Source organism: Anastrepha obliqua, chromosome 2, assembly GCF_027943255.1.
Source record: "Anastrepha obliqua isolate idAnaObli1 chromosome 2, idAnaObli1_1.0, whole genome shotgun sequence".
In the NCBI taxonomy this organism is placed as follows: Eukaryota; Metazoa; Arthropoda; class Insecta; order Diptera; family Tephritidae; genus Anastrepha; species Anastrepha obliqua.
This window is the reverse complement of record NC_072893.1, coordinates 126,472,846-126,496,372: the sequence shown is the minus strand read 5'-3', so window position 1 is coordinate 126,496,372 and position 23,527 is coordinate 126,472,846. Positions and strand designations below refer to the sequence as shown.

The 23,527-nt window shown below is 36.0% G+C and overlaps 1 protein-coding gene across 4 annotated transcripts in view; it reads right to left on the bottom strand.

Annotated features, from left to right (window-relative positions):
• LOC129237597 (mucin-2-like) overlaps positions 1–23,527 on the bottom strand; it is a 47,961-nt gene that overhangs the window by 7,847 nt on the left and 16,587 nt on the right. The window lies entirely within an intron of this gene.

The following is a 23,527-nucleotide window of genomic DNA, read 5'->3' as shown; positions in this document are numbered from 1 at the left end:
CAGTAGCGCCTTTGTCATCACCACGCATCATTAAACTCAATTAACGTCAGCCGCCATCAATGCGGCCGAGATAAGCAGCCAGCTCTAACAAAAATAAAGCCAACGCATGAATCGGAATCAAAAGTGGCAAAGGCAAGCAGGAGGCGGTAAAGTATGAGTAAAATACACAAAATTTAAAAAGTAAAAAAAAAATAAAAATAAAAAAAAAACTAAATCTGACGTAAATAGACATAAAAAGGTGACATTAGGGAAAATGACAATGACAATGTGACAGTCGGGAGCGGAAATTGCGTTGTGCCGCATAATGACAAAAACACAGATGCTATGTAAACACACGCAGGCAACAATTGAGGCGATAGGAAAGCGAAAGAGAAAATGTGTTTTAGACGAAGCACAAAAGAGATGAATAAATAAAGTGTGCTGAAGTTGATGCGCCTAAAAGTACACCTCCAACGGCGGCTATTGCAATAGGCAACAATTCACATGCGTGCGTGAAACGTGCGTGTGTTTGTATGATGTGATTGTCATTGCTTGTACTCGGTTGCCTTTACTCAATCTGTCTGTTGACAACTGTGCCATTTTTCGTGTTATTAACGTCAGTTATTTAGCCAAAAACTCAACATTGTTGACAACCAAAAGTAATATTACGTTAATGTGAAGGACAAATGTTCGGAGGTGCAAATAGGAGTAGGCTACAAATGAGCTGATGGGAGAGATGGAAAATGTGTGTTCAGAAGGTGGCAAAAGTGTCTTAAGCAAACATTTTTAATTTAGCAGCCATGAGATGAGCAAATGTCAAAAGTCACATGACAACTGGTGCTGGTAGTCAGTCAAGTGCGCAGTTATTGAAGTGAGTGAGTCTGTCATGTACACTCCATTACATACTTGCCTACAGTAATACACTTAATGAGGTAAATACCCTACAAGACGCTGCTGAGCACTTTAGGCACTGAGGTGTTTGCAATGATAACAATGAGCCGTTTTTGTCTTTTGAATCAGCAGTAATTCCATTGTAAGCAAACAAGTGAGCAGCATTGTAATTATATTGTTCACCTCTACTTCATTTTTTCACGAGGCTAAACCAAAAATTAGTATTTGCTAAGCACTTTTATAAAAGATAATAAGATAATATTGGCACTTATTTGATACTTAACTGTCTTGTAGGGTACATACAGCCTTGGCCAAAAGTATTAGGCACCCCATTAATTGCTGAATTTTTTGTTTTAAAAATGGAAGTAATGATCCTTTATTAACAAATCAGTACAAATAAAAGGAATTGGTGTTTAGAACATTGAATTTAGGAATTCACCCTTTGCCTTGATGACAGCAGCTATCCTCTGGGGCATGCTGTGTACAAGTCTTGCACATTCGGCTGTACTCATGGTACTCCACTCATGAATTAAAGCATTTTTATAGCCTGTTCGCGATGTTGTGCTAAACTCCTCTATCTTGCGTCGTAATATCGCCCACATGTGCTCTGCGGGACTTATATATGGAGACTGTGCTGCCCAATCTAACAAAACAATGTTATTGTCTCTAAGCCAAATCATCGTACACGCTGATTTGTGACAAGGAGCATTGCCTTGTTCGATTTGAGCTCTACCTAATTTAGTGTCGCCGAAAATACGCGTTAACGTAGGCAAAAGTCTAGTTTCAAATACATTTATGTACGTTTAACTGTCCATGAGACTCTCGCAAATGAAAATTTCGCTGCCCCCCATGCTTAACAGTGGGTGCCACTGGTATTTCTTGGCAGCCCATCGCTTCATGAACGTCCCACCGGGTGTTCCAAATACCTGTAGGAAACGGAAAAAAATCGTTTGGACTAGGATGATTGCTGATATTTTAACGCGATGTAAACTAAGCCTCCCTGTCCGCCCATTCTGAACGCTTTTGGTTGGATGGATTGCGTGTCTTATTCATAAGCCCACGCCTCGTCTCCAGTAATGACGGGTTTGATGAATGTTGGGTCGGACTCACCCTTGGTAATCATATTTTCGGCGATATCAACGTGGTTCCTTTTTGCAAGAAATTCAAGTTGTTTGGAACCAACTTTGCAACAACACGGCGCAAGCCCAAATCATTAACTACAAAATCCTGAATAGATCCCTAAGCAATGTTGAAGTCTTTTGCCAACTCTCTGGTGGTCAAAACGATGATCTAATGGACTACAGAACATTCAACCAATTCTTTTCCGAAGAAAGTTGATATCGAAGAGCCGATTTTAAATTTGTTTACGATTTTTTCTGAAAGCCATGGATTCTTTCGGGCTTTACATCCTTTAGACCTGCTTACAGAAGCGTTCTTCTTTAATTTAAACGAACCGCGCACGTGGGAACCGGTCCATATGTTTTTTTTTATGTTGGTAGAACTGTAAGACATACAGCTGCCACTTTTTAGCGTCATCGAATCATAAGTGTCTGCCTGGCCGGCCGGAAATGTGGGCAAGCATATCTTGGATTTTGCATGTGGATAACGCGCCATCGCTCCGAGCCCAAATGGTGCTGGATTATTTGACCAAACACCAAGTAAATACCATCGTGCAAGCACCGTATTCACCTGATATGGCCCCGTGCAACTTATTTTTGTTTTCCAAGTTGAAGTTACCACTTCGTGGAAATAGATTTCAGTTGATAGAGGAGATCAAAGAGAATGCGACGAAGCAGCTGAAGGCCATCCCTTTGTCGGCCTACCAGAGGTGCATGGAGGACTGGGTCAAACGTTGGCAGATGTGTGTTGCTTGAGACGGGACATACTTTGAAGGAGATAAAATAAATTTGTCTGAAATTTAACTCTGTTTTATTTTATTTAAACATTCCCGATATTGTCAGATCATAGGGTATAAGCTTTCGGTCTACCCGTACACTAGTGAGTCGTTTTTTTGCACTTTTTGATTTATTGGGATGGAATTTCGTCTCCATAAATCGTTTAATAGCACATTGGACTGCGCACAGCGAATATCACACAAAACTGGTAATCTGAGACTTCCCTTCCTCATTTAATCCTTGGATTCTCACTCTTTTGTCGCAACAAGTTTCACTTTTTTAAGCAATTGGATAAAAATAAATTATTTATATTCGCTTAATAATTTTGCACTGAAGATTATTCACACATTGACTACCAAATTTAATGTCAAAATATATTAAGCATACCTTTAAAAAAATGCGACATTTTAGACTTTCCTTTACCAAGTGGGTCATGCATTTTTTTGGCTTTTCCCATAAAGCAATTAATTGTTATAATCATAGGTTCAGCGACCCATTTGCAAAAGGCAGTGGTCTCTTTGGTAGCCCCATTTGAAATTACTTGTATTTTAGTGGCGTGCCTTATACTGTTGGCCAATGCTGTATTTATATGTATCTCTCCATTCAACTAGGCCCTGAGCGTGTGCATACAGCCAAGCGTACTTTTAGGCTAGCCAACAGTTTTGGTTAAATTTCTAAGAACTAACCACCTTTTGATTACACTGCTATTAACTTTGCTCACAGCCATGTTGACGGGTGGCGACTGGCTTTCTGTGTCACTAGACACGCACACAATTTAATGAGGTTGACAGTGCAAACAAAATAAGCTAAGGGCAATGCATTATGTGGGCTTGTATTTGAACAAGAAACTATTAGTTCCGCTGACAAAATATATAGCTGAAAAGCTGCGCTCAGATGTAGATGATATTACGTTTTGCTATTTTTTATACGAAATGTAAAAAAATTACAGATCCCCTAGACTTTAGTCACAACGAATCCATCTTTTCCTACAATACCACCAACACTTTAGTCTTTCTCTCAAAAGTTCTCTGGCGCTCTTCAGTCGATTTGATGATGGCTGCTGTTGTACCACTTTTTTATATTTTCTGTCATTAAGTGGAGATTATTTTGAGCAATGAGTAGATTTTCACCTAAATAAGGCGAATCTCCTTTTCGAAGGCGATTACTTCTCAGCGCAGCGTTCCATATATTTTGAAGTTAATAAAAAAGTAGCATAGGAAAAATGAAAAACTAGTGAATCGGAAGAGCACAATAATAATATAATAAATAAATGAATAAATGTGCGTTAAATTTTTAAATTATTTTTATATGTAGATGTGTACTTCACTTATACATATAAATATGCCGTTCATACGTTCCACGAAACCTAAAGTGAGCCTTGGCGCTCTTCTCAAAATATTACTTGCATATTTTCGTAAGAATATTCGTGTAAGAGTATATTCATACAGACATATTTGAAAAAATCTGAAGGTGAGCCCAAACTAAAATAGTACAAAGGGGTGGTAAATACTGAGTGGAGGTCATGGCTAAGGCAAAGTAGAATGAGCGAAAATACTTTAAGTTATTTAAGCTCCAACTGGTATTTACTTGGCTTGGTTTAGATTACATACGAGTATTTGAGGCTACTCGTATGAGTATAGAAAGTTTATTTCATATTTTTTCTTTTATACACAGTTTGGATAATTTAAGTAGGCTACTAATTTTTTGATCTGCCACACTTTCTAATGCTGAAAATGATGCAGCACCTTAGCAGCTTAATCATGTTTTGCTAAGTGCAGCGCAGAGGCAGAGTAAATTTTCCAGAGTTTCTTCTGCAGTAGTTTCAGTTTGGCCGCGTACGATGGAGTGAGACAGTGTCCTGTCAGTATCTCCACTAGAGTTTACACTGTTTCCTGGTTGGTTGGGTTAGTTTAAGTGGTGATTCTTCCAGAATCCAACTAGCGCTTCCGCACCATTTTATTGCCACATCCTTGTTACCAACTTGCTTACCAGTTATTTACAGCATGACTATATCCAGTCTGTGCGGTTCAGGAACCTTATTAGGTTGTTGATATCTAAGCCAGACAGCTGTTCCAGACTCTCGAACAGCGGTTTACCCAGGGTTAACACTCTGTCCTTGCATGGGGCAGGGCATTCGCAGAGGAAATGGAAAATTGTTTCCTTTTTCTCCGGTTGTTTACAACTGTGACAGTAGGGAAGAGACAAAATATAGTTTGTAGACCTGACTTTGTGCCTGCGTGGCATGATTTTTGCGGTCCTGCATGAGCTGGTTCTTTCCACATATGTAGATATTATATGGATAGATAGATTTTCTATAGTAAAGCTGTACACTCCGTTTTTCATGCTCTCATCAATTTAAGTTTTCAAAGTATTTTCAGAAGAAGTGCGAAAAACTAAATTTACAATTTTTTTTTAAATACTCAAACTCACTCTATTATGTAAACATAGCCATCAAACGAAAGAGAACATAAACAGTTATTGAAAAAAAATTTTTACTCTTTGCTAGTACAAATATAGTAATATACAATAATGTTCTTTGAAATATTTAGCCTTGAAATTTCCTAATGAATTATTATGAATTGCTAGATTTTTTTACAAAAAATTCAGAAGAAAAAAATTCAACATAAAACAAAAAAATGGTCTTATTAAAATATTTCTTATTACCTTATTATTCGTATTATTTTTGTGTTCTACGGTGCGACTGTGAGATTCGATATTTAAAACCTTATATAATTATTTTTCAAAAATCTTTCATTCGCTGCTCTGTATTCTACAAGGTGATGGAAAATTAATCACCCTATCGGAAGATTTATAATTTTTTCAAATGGTGTTGTATGCCAATCATATAATATTTGACAACTTTTTACCAGACATCTGCGGTATATAAATAGACAAGCAATGGAGCGCGTAAAGGGAAAAATAAAGATTTCTGTCACTTAAAATATGTATTTTGTTTTAGTAAAAAGTTACTCAAAGACAAAGTTGGATGCTTAATTACAGGCTTCCGTTTCTGAAAAACAAAATTCGCTTTTTTTTTGTTGTGTCAGGACAACTAGCAAGTGCAGCACTCAGACACAATTAAGTCCATTGTACTGCACTCGGCTTCCTTTTTAATTTTCTTTAAATCTACCCGATCTCCGAAGAAATCTGAGTAGATCTTGTGGTGCCAAGGAGCCAAGGTCGTCGCTTCTTAACACATCAGTGCCAAAGACCTCAAACTTGATTCGAGCAAAGGCGGGGCAGTCGCACAGGAAGTGGTCCGCCGTCTCATCTTCCTCTTCACAAGCTGGACAGAGTACACTACCTACCTTTTCCATGTGCTTCGCTGTCTGCAGTCCCTTCTGCTTAATGACAGGAGGATTTGCGACAGTCGGTCGGACATGGCAGCTAACATCAGTTTAGTTCATCTGCAGCCTCTGTCAGCGCCTGCCAAGCTCGGTTGTCGCCCCCCAGAGCCGGAGCCGTACTCGGCCCGTGGAAATGCGCTTTACAAGCGGCCAAGCTAGTGATAGGTTTATATATTGGGTTGGAGAATAAGTTTATAGCGTTTTTATATTTTCTTTTATTTTAAAACGATTTGTTGGCTGTTTTGCAAAGGGTAAGTATTCATTCCATAGAACTCTTTTTGCTCTGCAAAACTATGTTAGTTGTATTTCTGAGTTATCTACAATAGTTTTTTATTAGTCTTGAGGCTTAGAAATGGAATACCCAGGAGGCAAAAATCAAAATTTTCAACACCTGCTCTTTTTTGCTTTTCATTGAGGTCAAAAAGCTGCCGAAGCAGCCCAGCACATTTGCGATGTGTATAGAGAAGGTGTCATAGGCGAGTCTGCAGCGCGAAAATAGTTTGCAAAGTTCAAAAATAATGACTTTAACGTCGATGGCACTTCTGGCAGCGGAAGGCCTTCTGAATGCGAATTATTCGTCCAAAGAAGATCATGATATGTGTTTGTTGGGACTGGGAGGGCACGGTGCACTGGGAAATGCTCGAAAAGAATGCCACAGTCAACAAACATTGCCCAGCCACACCGCGTGAAGGCTTTTCGACTGAAAAAACCTGATCGACAAGTGTTACAGAAGTTGTCAAAGCCGCATTCCAAGCGCTCAATTGGGAAATCCTTCAGCATCCGCCGCATTCTCCGGACCTTGCCCCGACAGATTACCACCTTTTCCGCTCCCTGTCAAACCATATGAAGGACGTTACCTTCGATAACAAAGAAGCCCTTAAAAACTGATACTTTGACATCAGACCAGGCGATTTTTGGCGGAACGGCATCAACAAATTGGTCGAGGGGTGGGAAGAGGTTGTAAATAGCAACGGCGAATATATAATTGATTAACTTATTGTTTAAATAAAAGTCTTCGGTAAAACGCTACGAACTTATTCCCCAACCTAATATTTTAAGTTCTCAAGCTCTTAAAAACGCACCCGATTTATATAAGCCATTCTTTGTAATTTTTTGATGCCAAAATTGCCCAGAAAAACTTTTTGCAAATGCCATTTATTTTATTTATAGTCGAATTAAATTGAATTCCCTCCTCTAGTTGGATCACCCTGTAGTAGTGTTATTGCTAATATTTCGTGTGCCATTATTATTAGGAAATATGTAATTTATTTATTTATAGGTGATAAAATCGCTTGTGCATATGCTCATTTCCACCCAAATTAACTTAAAATCCATTAAAAGCTTCAAAACAATAAATGAAAATTTAATTAAAACTTGGCTGTGAAGCATAAATCACCGCAAGCTGCAATTACCCGCTTAATTGTGACTAAATCATGGCATTGCGACCACCGCAAAAATATACCCATACAGGAGAATACTCGTACCAGGAAGGATTGTACAAACAATACAAGGAGCATAAAAACGAAAATCACGCACACACATACACATACGTATTTGCCCACACATACACCTACCCTCCGCTAGCATATAAAAGCTAATCATTGGCTGATTCGATTGAATGGGAGACAAATATTCGTATTTCGGAATCAATGGAAATGGGCGGTAGAATGAGCAGATACTGTGAAAAATATATTTAAGCTAACGAATTCAATTAGAAAATTAAATTAGATGAAGACAACGACGCATTAAAAGTTTAGAGCTTTTTGGCTGTGTTGGTGGTAAAGCAGATACGAGCAGAAGGCGCGAGTTGGCGAGTGGGCTGAGAAGTAGTGATACAAAGCGATTAGAGTATCAAAGAATTACGAATAAAGAAAAGCCAAAGAAAGCCGGCGTCAGAAATTGATATTCAGGAAAATTTGAATGAGTGGTGGTTAATAAAATGGCGAGGGACGCACGAAAAGACGAAAGTGAAAATGAATCATTGAGACTTGTCGTGGCAGATGAATGATGGATAGATACAGGACAATAACATTGAAAAGGAACAGTGAACACGAGAGTGCGGAGGGAGAGGAGTGTAATTCGGAGAAGGTTGTATATATGTAGATAAGAGCCACGAAAACGATGAATATTCAAGACGAACATAAATAAATGAGTAGTGAGAGCGTGGCGTTTGTATGAAAGTAGAAGTCACAAAGGAAAATGAAGCACAAATACGCGTACTGAGATTTACATTGTGGGTGATTTAATACAACCCAAAGGTCAAAACGATAGGTTGCGATTTCGGAAAGCTGTAGCATTATAAATGAGTGGGAGGTAGTAAAGCATTCAGCATAACGTTAGCTGGCGGCCGCTGCAGCCGAATGGGTTGGTGCATGACTACCGTTTGGTAGTGCACAGATTCGAAATTACGCGCGTGGAACACCAAATGATAATAAGGAGTGGTTGCTTCTCGGCAGGTGATGACAAATCTCCGTGTATTTCTGCCATGAAAGATCTTCTCATAAAAATTCATTCGCCGTACGTGGGTGGTATAAAAACTGTAGGTCTCTTCATTTGTAGAAAATTATTAAGACGCGCACAATACAAATAGGAGGAGGAGCTCGGCCATGCACCCAATAAAGAGTTTAAGCAGCAATTCCATCTTATTTTTCTTGATTGGCACGAAAACTGCGTGATCGTAGGAGGATTGCGTGCGTGGAAGTCCACGCAAGTGGAAAAAGTCCCTGATTTCCATACACTTAAGCATACGGACCAAGCAGGTCACAACTTCCGGGCCTCGCTCGGGTAGCTCCCGAATATCCGTTTGAGAGCGAGCTAGTGTGCGAAAGCGAAGCAACCCAATATATCTAATATAGAATCTTCATTTATTATACTTTTTTATAATAAAAGTTTACGTTTTCCATGGAGTAAACCTTGCAATGGGTGGTCCACGTATTGACTTCGTTTTAAGAATTGGGAAAATTAAATAAAAAAAAATTATTTCCATCCCCTTTGTTTATATTTTAGAATTTCATTTATGTGGCTGCCTCGGCTGGCTTTGCAGTAGCGTTGTGAGTTAATACAATACCCAGTGCGTTAATAGAATACTCAGTTTTCCAAGACTTTGGTGTTGGTGTCTGATTCTATCTCACGAATGGTTTGCTCTAAATTCACCTTAAGGACCTGAACCGTTAGTGTATGGTTTATATAACAACGTTAGCATCATCAAATCACAGCTCCGAGGTGGTCAATTGAAATTATCGAAACGGCCGAGAACACGACTATGACATGGCATGCCATTTCGCTGAAAGCGAAGATCGTCCAAGTCCATGTATTCAATTTACCGGCCAGGCAAAAGAGGTTTATTACACTTCTGTAGCGTTCACTAGTGACCGATATGGCGTTTCCAGCAGCATTTAAAAAAAAACTGTCACTCTCCGGTGTCGGCTTTTCGATAATCATGTGCGGGTTTTCCAAAACTCAGGTGTGGCATTTTTTCCTGTTAACATAGACGCCGAGTTGAAAATGTGCTTCGTCAGAAATGATGATTTTGACTGATATTCAATAAATGCTCTTGACTCTGGAAACAGCGTGAAGTGATTCGCTTCCTTTCACGCGGGTATGATATTGATTTTTTGTGAAGATTTTCAGCGGGAGTAGCTGTCACTGTTAAAATAGCATTTTTTTATTATATAGCATAGCATTTTTTCTTTTATAACGCTTCTAGTCAGAGCATAGGGTGTAAACAAATGTTGTTCAATGATTTCTGTTAGCCGCTTTGCGTCTGATTTAGTTTCAGGTCGCGGTGGAAGGGGCTTTCGTGGGAGATTGTGCGCATCCAAGTTCGACGTAGCGAACTCTGGGCCGCTTTTCTCGCATCGATTTTCCTTCCATTGAAAAGCCATTTCGACAACATTATCGTCTTCTCTACGAAGAGTATGTCCAATCCGAATCTATTTTCGTCTTTTTATTTCGAAATTACCATAATTGGGCAGCTTTTAGTAAGCAGTTTGTAGTGACAAGTTGCGAAATCACCACAGTCTGCTTAGCTTATGAAACGCAATTCGTGCTTTACAAATACGAGCTGCCACGTCTGCAATTGTGCCACCATTTTTAACACACTTTTATTAGCTCGGATTGTATGTATGTATGTATGTAACGGAATCTTTGAGCTTAATTTTCACTGGCTTCTAAAAATCTGATCGACTTGGAATTTTGCACACCTATCAAGGACCGATGACAATGCAATAATTTGATAAAAGTTTTTCATTATCCTTATTAGGATTGCCAGAATTAATATTTTCTTTTTTTACCTGTGGGCAAAAAGTAAGGTGAATTTGGTTGTAAAATGAAAAATCTTTTTTTATTCTTGTAAATCAATTTCATCCCCTTCAAAATAATCCCCTCTCGATGAAATACACTTATGCCAACGATTTTTCCAATCCCCGAAACATGCCAAATAGTCCATTTCCGGTATAGCCATCAGCACCTTCTTCGATTCAGCTTTTATCTTCTCAATCGACTCGAAACGCGTTCCCCGGAATGGTCTCCTGAGTTTTGGGAATAGCCAGAAGTCACACGGACCCAAATCAGGCGAATACGGTGGTTGCGGAACGATAGAACGAGTGTAGTGTGAGACGGTGCATTATCGTGATGCAAAAACCAAGAGTTGTTGGCCCATAATTCTGGTCTTTTTACACGAATTGCTTCACGTAAACGACGCATAATGCTCAAATAATATTCCTTATTAACAGTTTGGCCAGGTGGAAGGAATTCATAGTGCATCACACCACGAAAATCGAAAAAACTGTCATCATGACCTTTATTTTTGAACGACTTTGACGTGCTCTTTTCGGTCTGGCCTCGCCTTTAGCACGATATTCGCTTGATTGGTCGGTTGTCTCAGGGTCGTAAGCATAAATCCAAGTCTCATCTCCTGTAATGATGCATTCGAGCTTGTCCTGATAGTCTGAAAGCATTGTTTCACACACATCAACGCGACGACTTTTTTCCAAGAAATTGAGAGTTTTCGGTACCAAACGAGATTTGACTTTTCGTAGGCCCAAATGGTCTTTCAAAATGGTTTTCACAGATCCTTCTTATATTCCGATCATATCAGTAAGGTCTTTAACAGTCAACCGACGATTTTTGAGCACTAACTCCTTCACTTTATTGACGTGTTGGTCATCTGTGGACGTCGATGGTCGCCCGAGCGCTCCAAGTCATTAACACGTTCTCTACCCTATTTGAAGTCTTTGTACCACTTATAAACATTTTGCGACATGGTCGAATCACCAAATGCCTTCTGCAACATGCTAAACGTTTCCGCAGCCGAAATTTCATTCCGCAAACAAAATTTGATGGCACTTCTCTGCTCAATCAAATCAGACATTGTAAAAATCGAAAAATGCACTCTTGGTCGTTTGGTAAACACAAGCGTAAATATATTACTGATAATGACATTCACATGAAAGTTGGCCCAGATGTTATTAACAGTGCCGCCAACTCACGAAAAAAATAACTAGAGCGAAATTGTAATCCCGCGAACTTTGACAAATAAATGCACCTTACTTTTTGCCCACAGTAGTAGATCTTCTATAAAAGAGTAAGAAAGACAGAGCTAACGCACGGTCTGCGCATGCCTGCACTCTCCGAGTTACTCTTACTGATTTCGGGAGTCTACGACTTACTCTTTCGAATTCGAACTTGCTCGGGCACGCGGCACTGCAGTACGAATAGAAGGCTAAAACGTTTTCAGGGTAGTTGCATTCTCACTTTGTATAGTCTTTACACATGCGTAGATACTACAAGTCTCATACACACAAATTTACTCTATTCAATGTTCATATAAGATGAAATATTTTTCATATAAGATGTAAATTTGTTAATTACAATAAAATAATAAAAACATAAATTTTGAAATTATTTTACGGAACAAAATTTTGGCAAATAAAGAAGGAATTTATCATTCCATAATTTCATTTATAAAATTTTATCGATTAAAGTACAATTCACAACAAAAATGAACTAAAAAAACCAAACTGGAACTTTACATCTCGTTTTGATTGTATCAATATAATCCACGGTCTCCTTTTTCTGTGCTGAGAGTATCCATTCTGTGTCAAGGCCAATGCTGGCCTTTCTTTGGACATGTAGTCGGTGAAGAAGAAATTAAATATAACACAATTAAATCGGACTATAAATCACTGACTAAATGAAAACAATAATTTTCATTCAGAAAAACAAGGCTCCACCTTCAATCAATGATCTATATGGGAAAAAGTATGTAACATATTGATTATGTCAGTATATTTTGTTGTCACCTCTCCGTTTCAGGAGTGGGGTAGCCGTTTCTCAGGCTCCCTCCACGAAACAAGTTCTTCATCCCGATTACTTCTTTATCATGGCCGATAACTGCATAGCTTTAGACTCACAGTCGATAAGAAAGGAATTAAATATAACACGAATATATCGAATCATTAATTCACTGACTGCAATGATAACAATAATTTTCATTCATAATAAAAAATAGTTTAAAGAAAAAAACTAAAAAACACGCTTTTTTGCTAATCGAACTCAAAAGTAGAAAATAAAAAATAGTTAAAAAAAAAAACACCAGTCTAACGGTTAGACGCGATAGAAGTGAAACCTTCCGTAAAACAAACTGAGAGAGAATAAGACGAAAGCAGCATTAGGAGCAAGATAATTATAGGTTCATTATAATATTGCTATAAAGTTCATATTTTATTTTCTTCATTTTATTATTATTCATCCTCAATGTTTTCAATTTCAACAAATGATACGAGTGGCTTATGATAGCTAAAATATGATACAAATGCTTTGGTTTCGATGTTGTCAACATATCTTTGAAATACCGCGTCAATTGTTGTTTTTGATCGTGTTGTCGATTCAGTGCGATTGTTACACATTTTTAAATTGAATGTTCTATTGAGAAAGTCAATTAAAGGAACCGCTGTGTCCAATGCAAAATTTAGGTTAAAATCGCCACTTAAAATCATGGGAACTTTATCGTAATCTTTTCTAAATATTCGCGATACTTCTGGTGTATACTTTATTAAATTTTCATGAATGAATTCCGTGATGCTATTTATTGATTTTTTTTTTGTCGATATTCGCGACACTTTTCTGCATTATTTTTCGGCATAATTGCGGTAAATATTTAAAAATGAAAATATTTACGAATATAAAAATACACACGCGGTTGCTATTATGAGCGTCCCCAGCAAAACCTGCGTGACCGAAACTCTAACACAATTACATTTTTTTGAATGTTACAAACACATATGCACGCAGGTTTTGCTGGGGCGTGACCGAAACTCTAACACAATTACACATATGCACTCGTATTTGTTTGAAAATCGACTTTTTTTTGGTTCTCCGTCACCTTTGGAAAATGTGTAAACAGTAAGCAAACTTTATTCATATATTTTTCCTCATTTTTGCATCAGTAAAATTAAACAAACGCCGTAGCCGAATGGGTTGGTGCGTGACTACTATTCAGAATTCACAGAGAGAACGTCAGTTCGAATCTCGGTGAAAACACCAAAATTAAGGAAAACTATTTTTCTAATAGCGCTCACCCCTCAGCAGGCAATGGCAAAACACCGAGTGTATTTCTGCCATGAAAAAAAGCTCCTCATAAACATAAACATATCAAAACACCGAGTGTATTTCTGCCATGAAAAAAAGCTCCTCATAAACATATCATAAAATAAAATAAAATAACTGTACAAAAAAAATTTTTTTCTTGTGATTCGAACCAAGGATTTTGGATCGGAAGCTCACATTGCTAGCCGCTCGGCTATCGCGCCATGTTGTCGGCGCTGGCCTAAAAGTTATTTAGTTCGTCGCTACGTGTATATGTAATATTCGTAGCCAAGAGTGTCGCTTTTTTCGTTTCACTTTTTCTCAAATCACTCCCAACGATTCTAAAGAAGTTTTCACTTCAAAAACTAAAAAACACGCTTTTATTGCCAATCGAACTAAAAAGTAGAAAATAAATTTTAATGAAAAAGAGACCTATAATGAAGTAATAGCAAATCGAACGATCAGTCATAGTCAACTACCTCAGAACAGAACTATAACAAAAATTAAGATACAAATAGAATAATTCAAATTAGAGTTAAAAGCGTGGGATGCATTTTGCTTCACTTCCATAACCTTCTGTACATATGTAGGTATTTGCCAATAGAATGATTGTAATATTTACTATATCAAGCATCCCACGCTTTTAACTCTAATTTGAATTATTCTACAATATTTGTATCTTAATTTTTGTTATAGTTCTGTTCTGAGGTAGTTGACTATTACTGATTGTTCGATTTGCTATTTGTGACTTGGCTGCCGCGGTAGCAGAACTCATCCACATCTTCGATAATGATGGCGTTTCGTTGCTAGTAAATTTAAGGGGTTATATACCTTGTGTTTTTCAAAAAAATCAAAATAAATTTTATTTCTTTATCGTAAAGTACAATCCCTTGAGAACATTTTCCAAAAATTTCATAGAGATCTGAGCAATAGATCGAAAGTTACAGCGTTTTAAATTGTGCGTCGTCACGTCCTGAGCGTACGGCCTCATGCGGCGCTTGAAACTTTAAACGCGATTATCTCAAAAACGTGTTTTTCCAAAAATGCTTTTGCGGTGGACGCGATTGCAAAAAAAGTATTCAACCGATTTTTATAATTAATTTTTTTTTTTAAATTGTTCGTAATTGATGTCGCCTCTTAGTGAACGATCAACTTTTTATGTATAAATTTTTATTTTGCAGATATGAATTTTTTAATGCCAATTTTAGGACTGTAGAAGTGGAGTTTTTTAAAAACATGTTCCTATTTTCACAAAAATCAAAATATTTAATATATTGATCGCTCACTAAGAAGATATAACCCTATACTAATGAAATATTTTCGATTTTTTGATTTCAGTTGACTTGGTGGACTTGAATCGCGTCCACCGCAAGCCTCTTCCAAAAAAAGGGTCTTGGGGGAAAACGCCATAACTCCGCCATTTTTAAATATTTTTACACAAACAAAGCCTTTTTTTTTTTCTTTAAACATTGTAATATCCAATAATAAAAACTTTTATACAATAAAATTATTGCTACATATCTTTAAAAAAAACCCAACTTTCGCTAATTTCACCGGACCACAAGGTATATAACCCCTTAAGTTAGTTAGTTTTTGACTATTTGGCCCACCCTGTACATGCAGCATGATGCGTGCCATTGATACAAACACAATAAGGGAAAGCAATGATGATATAAAAACGCACGTCGAATGCAACAATTACAGATGTATCTACACTTCCAGCGACAGAACGATTTCATTAGACAGGTAAGTATATTCACTATTATCTCATACCTAAGTAAGTATTCCTATATATAGGTCCGCATGTATATGAATTCAATTGAAGAGCGATATCATCATTGTAATAGAGAGCAGCAGAAGTGCATTGGAGAATACAGTTTGTAGCACAACAGCCTCACAGCTCAATAGCTGCTTGATGATGAAGGTTATCCACTTGCAAGTGCGGCAGGTATGCGCGTGGTGGTGGCCTTTCTATGTTGAATGTCAGCTGAATTGTTAGCAGCTTGAATAAGCAGATGGTGGGAGGGGGTGGTGAGTGAATGAGCAGCAACGACTGAATGCGTACTTAAATGCGCAGATAGAAGAGTGGCGCGTTGCGAAACCGGTTTGTGCCGAAGGACGATAAGTTGGTCTCGAGTAGAATGGCAACGGATGACGAAACGGATACTCAACGGAAGGCATAGATGGTTGCTGGTTTTGAACGAATGCTGCGTTGAAGTGAGACTTGAATGGAAGGTTGCTCACTAGTGTGCTTCGCTGCTACATCAATAGCTAGGTGAGCGCTGTATAATTCTGTCAATAGTATATGTTTGTGCACGCGCCTGTGTGTGTGTGTGCGTGTGCTGGTAGCTTGGTTGCCGCTATGTGCGGAATGTCGCGTTGTACATTCAATCATGCACCAAAGTGCTTGTTGTTTAACGAGCAGCTGAGCCTATGAAAATATTTTAACGACTCAAGTGGCGGTTAGTTGGCATGTTGAGTAAACAGTAAAAACGCATTAAGTGCGATGGATAGTGCGGGAGTTGCGAAGGTGAGAGCTTGTGAGAAGAGCGTTAAATTTCTAGAAAAACCTATGCTTGGAAAGAAAAAAAGTTTGCAGAATTGCATAGGGGACGCGTGCTTGCAGCGTGGCACTCTTTGAGGTTTGACAAGCAAGGAAGATGTTGCTGCGGGCATTTGTTAGGGAAACCAAGAATGAGGAAATCATAATTGTATATTTTATGCATTGAATTGTGAGATAACAGAAAAAAGTGAAAAGCCAAGTGATTTTTTTTTTCTTTTCGGGCTTTGTTCTCAATTATTCCATGCTTTCGATCAAAAAGTGAGCTCCGAGTCGCGTTTTGCAGAACCTCAACTACCAGACAGCTTAAGAGGTTACATACGTCCAGCAGCACCAAAAATGCGGTAAACGAAAAACCGTTTTTAGCAGAAATAACAATAGAAAAAAATTTAAAAAAATTGTATACATTGTTTATTAGTACTTAAGTTTTATAAAAAAATATATTTTAATTTTTCTTCACAAAAATTAGTATAATAAAAATCACGTGGCTCAAAGTACAATGAAAAGTTGCTCCACGGTCTGCATAATTTCTCTTTGAAATGTTGATGGATCTGTAAAAAGTAAAAAAATTCTTGCAATATAAAGTTGTAGTTATAGTCTGTCGGCCCAGATTTTTGAATTTGGAAAAATTTTGCAATTTATGGCATTTTAAAAAAAGTTTGCGTTTTACGTCATAAATGCCCCACTTTAATTATGTTTATATTATAACATTTTTTTTTTTCATAAAATGTTAATATGATCCTTTAAGAATATGTCAAACAATTTTTAGAACGTAAATTTAAGTATTTATTATATTATAGATCATCAGCCGTGACGACTCTATTCTTTGCGTTCGGGCGCTGGGAGAGGTATAGTTACATTCAAGCTTTACACGCGTTTTTCTCAAAACTATATTTTTCGAATTGGCGTACATGATAACTCTAAAAGTTATTCAACTGATCTCCATGAAATTTTGAACACATCTTTTTTATGCTATTATTTTCTATGTCAATTTCCAATTTCGAAAACTTTTCGAAAAAATAATTTTTTCGAAGCAAAAATAGTAAGAAAATTCGCTTCAAAATTCATTTCTTTTTGAAGCATTTTATTCCGCGAATTTTTTTTTTCATTTTTGTTGAATTTATATAGAAATTATGACATTAATAAACAAAAAATTTTTGGTTTTTTGTATTCAGGTCACTGACGCCGATGCTACAATACCCGTCGATTGAGAAGCCCCGCTGCGACTTTCCTGGAAGAATTTAGTGTACATTCGCCATTTTATATGATTAAAATAAAAAAAAAAATTTATTATTTTAATGTATAAATAAACTGTATGCCGTATGCCAATTTTGAAAAAAATATATTGAGTTCTTCATTTTAAATAATTTTAATGAAAATCAGGGGAAATATGGCCGTCACAGGTATCTGTACCCTTAGAAACTGTATGAGTTATCATACAGAGAGTGCCGGAAAAAGCCGTTTCAAGAAAAACGAGTTCAAAGGTTGAGGTACAGAGGCGCGCGGACCGCTCTCTAACTAGTTAATGGGCTGTAGAAGCCATAACCTTGGGAATATCGAAAAAAATCGATTTTCCTGGATGTATGTAACCCCTTAAGCAGCAGGAAGACTATAGAAACCATGAATGTAAATGTTAGGACTGGAGCTATTAATGGAACTATTAATTATATTAAACTAATATATTAAAACCTGATATGGCACAGCTCGAAGTTATGATTGATAGTCGTTCAAAACGCACTTGGAATATGCTGTGAAGAGATCAACGAGTGTGCAGTTCTGTCTATCACGAATAATGCCAAACAACGGCGACGCTAGCCATAGCAAAATAATCCTAGCCTTTCTAAATATGCAAAAATCATGAAAATCGGTTGTAAAATAACATTTTTGATTTCACAGAATTCTAAAGCGCATCTAATAAAGCAATTTGAAACAACTTTGTTCCAAAAGTCCCAGCTCAGACAATTTTCTGGCGCACTCGTCTCTTTTCTCAATTTTCGGAAGATTACTATATGCCAGTGTACTCTGCAGCTGTGCAGATTGTTTCATCTGCTGCTTGCTGCTAGCTTTCATTAAGTGCCTGTTGCTGTTTTCGCAACTTATCTTATGAAACCCAGCGAAGTTTTGTTCAAAGTTCTGCCCACTTGCTATCTCCTTTCTCAAAAATCACTATATATCTGGCTCCTAGTATCTCTACAACCGAAAAAATTTTCTCTGCGACATTCTTGAATACATTTCGTCATGGTCGTTGGCGCTCCAAGTGCTTTAATCGTGGACCAAGAGTGTCCGGCTACTACTTACCGGCTTTAACTTATTCAACTGCCATATCTCATAGCTGCATAAAGCGCCAGATATGGCTTTCTAGCTTTAAGAAGCTCGTTCTATTTCTGTAGTAATTATTTGGTCACATTTTTATTATCACGAATTTCGATTAAAATTAATCAAATTCGTATCATGAGAGTTACGGCATCAGAGAGAGGATGTTTAAAATTTTGTGCAAGCGCACATAATGAAAATAAAAAAAACCTACTTTCGCCAAGCAAAAAGACTTACTGATACAGTCTCTCAATTCAATATACAAACACATTCCCATACAAATAGCCATAGCCTCTTACCTGTAAATACTACGAATGCTCGTTTACCAACTGTATGCATAGAATTTTTGATAAAGGTAAATACCATCTATGTAGATGTGTCGAATTCTAGTGAACCCTTCAAAATGCACAGCTTAATAACTTTGAAAGTACAAACAACTAAGCACCTTTTGGCTTTAACCCAAATTCAATATGATTGGATTACTGCCCACCTCACTTCAATCCAAATTGATTTTGTTTATTCGCCAAGAGGGTAAGATCAAAAGCAGGGTGTATCAAAAGCACAGTAGACAAACTATTTGCAAAAAGTCATATTACCTTTCCATTTCCACATATCCATATTAATATTTTGCAGCCGCACACACAGCAAGGCTTGCCAACACAACTGACAGCCGCAATGCTGATTGCCAGCTCAGTTGGAAAAAATTAAGTCTGCTGCTGAAAGGCATACACCTAATGCCAAAGAGGTCAGCAAAGGCGGATGAAATACTGGCAGCTATACAACTGAACACTATTTGTTTGCATATTCACACACACACACACACACACACAGACACACATTTACTACTTTTTAAATAAACTTGTCGTCCATGCAGTACCCACACTAATACACAGAGGAGTGCCCACTTGTAGTCAACAAAAGGGTGCTGAGCCGTATAAAGTAAATAAACGTGCAATGCTAGCAAAAGCATCAACACAACTATAACTACAACTACAACTACAACTAAAGGCTAAAATCATTTGCCAACCACTCACAAAGGCGAATAGACTCAGTTTGGCTAGTTGCTCATGTCTCTATTGAAAGCAAAATCCTCTTTGCAATTAAATAACTGAAGGATTTTCTATGTCAGACACCTTTTTCATGTTGGTGCATGCAGACAATGGGTTTTATGAGATCTTAAAACAAAACAAAAGAATATAAAAAAATCTAAAAACATGTATTACAGTTATTTTTCTAATCAATTTTAAATATACTTTATGTATGCAATAAAATATAAAGTTAATCTTTACTTTTGTTTTTGACTAACTAAAAAAATTATTTATAGGGTTTATATTATCTCTTATAGTGATGGGTATCTTTATTTTGATTTTTGTGCGCTCCCTTGCTTATCTGTTTGTATACTGCATCTGTCCAGTTCACCAAAATTATATTACGAAAATTGTAAATCTTCCATTGAGGGGATTAAATTTGCGCCACCCTGCATGTATTTCCATGATCACCGGTTTCAACTCATTTAAGTAACGCCTGGTGATTGAAACCGATTTGTGTTTTAAGTTTTTCGTTAGATTTACTGATTAAATAATTTAAAATTTGTTCCGTTAAAGTTTCGCTAAATTGGTAAATTAATTCAGGAGGTCCTTCTCACTTGTCTAACAACACAATACCACTCTTTGTTGGATCTCCGGCCAGTCTGGAGTGGAGGGAAATGAAAGATGTGGATCAGTGTTCAATGAAAAGGTCTAAGCTTGACTTTCAGCGAGTGGTAGAGGGCATAAGCATTCCTCTAAACGAGCTGCACACTGCGATTGACTTGAGCGTAATTGCGGAAACCAATGGAAGGTGGTCTCTGACAACGTACGAACTGCAGAGGTCCCAAAGCGCTCTGGCCAAAACGGAATCTTAAAAGGACAAAATGTCTGCTTGGATGCAACAGATCAGCTGTCAGGTGTTATGACGGATCACTGCATTATTCACACCCTGACCAGTAGAATGCGTCCACCTCACAATGACTTCTGTAGACGTTGTGGAGATGAAGAAGAAATTGAGTCGGTGCAACACCATCTCTGTGAACGCCCGGCACTTCGAAGAAACCTTGCAAAATAGCTTGTCGATTATTTCTTCGAAGACTTGAGAAATTTGCAAAATGTCTCACTGGAGGAATTAGTTGCCTTCTTAAAAAGATCTACGTGGTTTGAGCAACTTAGTTAGGGGATGGAAATTAAAAACCAAGTATCACAATGGGCCTTAAGGAAACCGAGTGTCTTTTATTAGACAAGCAATCTGGCTAACCCAACCTAACCCTTGCCAAATCCATTTCAAGCTTCTCTAATTCTCAAAATAATATTTCTTTTAATTTTGTGTCTTTGTTGTAGTTGATTAATTCTTATCTTGTAAATTTCATATTTTCGTTTTTACACATTTTTAAATTATTGAAATAATTTTGTCTTTAAAATATCATAGAAAATAAAATTTATTTAATTTTTAAATATTACATTTTATTATTTTTTTTAAATTGTTGAAATAATTTTGGCTTTAAAATATCATAGAAAATAAAATTTATTACATTTTTAAATATTATATTTTATTAAAATTATTATAAATTTTTTTTTCTAATACAATTTTGTTTAACTTAGTCTATTCCATTTATTTATTTTTTTTTTTTTGCTACAAAATTGGCGAATTAAAGCGACTTAGCTTTCAAGTAACAGCAGTTTTGTTGTTGAATAACTTGTTTACTACATATATAAAAAATATGATTTTGATCTACAATTTTTTTTGTGTTTTTATTTATTTTTATAAATTAAAAAAAATGTTTAAAAAATAATAGTTGTTTTACAAAAATAATTTTATTAATTTTTTGTAATTCTAATTTTTTTTATTTACTTTCCCAATTTAGAGACAGGCAGACAATAGTTTTTATGAGGATTAAAAAAAATTTTATAATTATTTTTTATTATTTTTTCAATTGATTTTAAAGATAATAGTATATAAAATCAATCAGTAGTTTTGTGTTTGAATAATTTTTTTACTAAAATTTAAAAAAAAAATATGGTTTTGAGTGGTAGATCTACATATTTTTTGTTTTTTTTATTTATTTTTATAAATTAAAAAAAAAAAGTTTTTATTATAATAACTAAAAAAATGATTTTATTAATTTTTATGTTATGGTTTAGTTTATGTTATATGTATTATTATATCATATTTAAAATCCTTAAAAAAAAATTGTTTTTTAATCCTCATAAAAACTATTATCTGCCTGTCTCTGAATTGGGAAAGTAAATAAAAAAATAAATATTAAAAAAAACACCATTTTATTAATTTTTTTTTAATATTTTTTATTTATTTTTTTATTCATTTTTTTTTTTATAATAATATATATTTTTTTTATTAAAGTAAATAAAAAATAATAATAGAATTATGTTTTTTTTTAATATTTATTTTTTTGTTACCTATCCCAATGCAGAGACATGCAAATAATAGTTTTAATGAGGACTAAACAAAAATTTTATAACTATTTGTTATTATTTTTTTAGTATTTATAATAATTATTTATTGAATATATAACATCAATCAGCAGTTTTGTGTTTTAATAACTTTTTTACTAAATAAAAGTATATATGATTTTGGGTAACAGATTAATATATTTTAAATTTTCTTATATATTTTCATTAATTGTTTTAAATATGTATTTATTTATTTTATTTTCTCATTCAAACACTTAACAACAGGCGCTATTTTGATTTTCTTTTTCTAAATTCTTTTTTTTTTTGTTTTTGTGTAATCATAAATACTTTCACGCACAAATAGCGACATATATAAACCCAAAAACAATAGGGCAAATATTTTATGCTTTAAGGCCATCTACTTATAATTCAGATTTGCTTTCACAAAATCTTCATAAATTGACGCTTTAAATATTTATACAAAATCACCAATACTTACATACATACATAGCATGTATGTTTTTGCTGTACGTGGGTATAATACTCGTATATACACGTCAATCGCAAGCCACTGGGGTGCTTTAATATTTAACTACATTTTAATAAACTAAACAGTATACAAATTGAGGTTACGTATACGCCATCGCAGCTAGGGACAGCTGTATAAGAACAAAAGCAATGCGCAGAGTGTAGTTAAAATGGAATTTCAAATGCACAAACTGTTACATAAGCAACATATGTGTGCAAAAGTGAAAAAGATTGCACAGAGACGAGAAATTATATTTACCTATATACGTAGAACGGAGGATACGCATATGTGTACGTATGTTAAATAGCAAAAAATTTTACACTATATGCGCATGTATGCAAGCAAACATATTCGTGTGTGGTGCTTCGCTAGCGTGCGTTGATAGATTACGTAAATTTTGCATTGGGGAATTTAATATGCGCACAAATATACGTACAAACATACACGAAAGAAAACAAAGTGAGCACTCCCTATTGCCAATGTAATAGAGAACACAAACATACAAACATAAGTAAACGAAATATTTAGAAAGGATATCTAGAGTAGAGCAACGCAACCAAAAAAAAAAACACAAAAAAGTTGCTAAAGAAAGGTTAACTATCGCACAACTGAAACAAATGAGCTCTGACAACAACAACAGCAACTTCAGCAGTAACAGTAATGGCAGTGGTGGTGGCAATGGCAGCAGCACAAAAGTCAAAAAGCAAACAGCATACATACACACGCACTCTAAATTATTGAGAGCAGCGTAAGAAAAGTGAGTGATGGGCAGAGAGCCTCGAAAAGGGTAGAGTGTTAGGTACCAGCTGGTATGCTGATAAGAGGCGGAACTTTGCTTCCGTACGCTATATTAAATGCATACATCAAAGGTACACGCATACACACCAACACTTATGCATATTGAAATTAAGCAAGTGGAAATTGATTTCAAGCCAGTAAGTGCTGTGTATAGGAGAAATGTCCACGAATATATTCGAAAGATG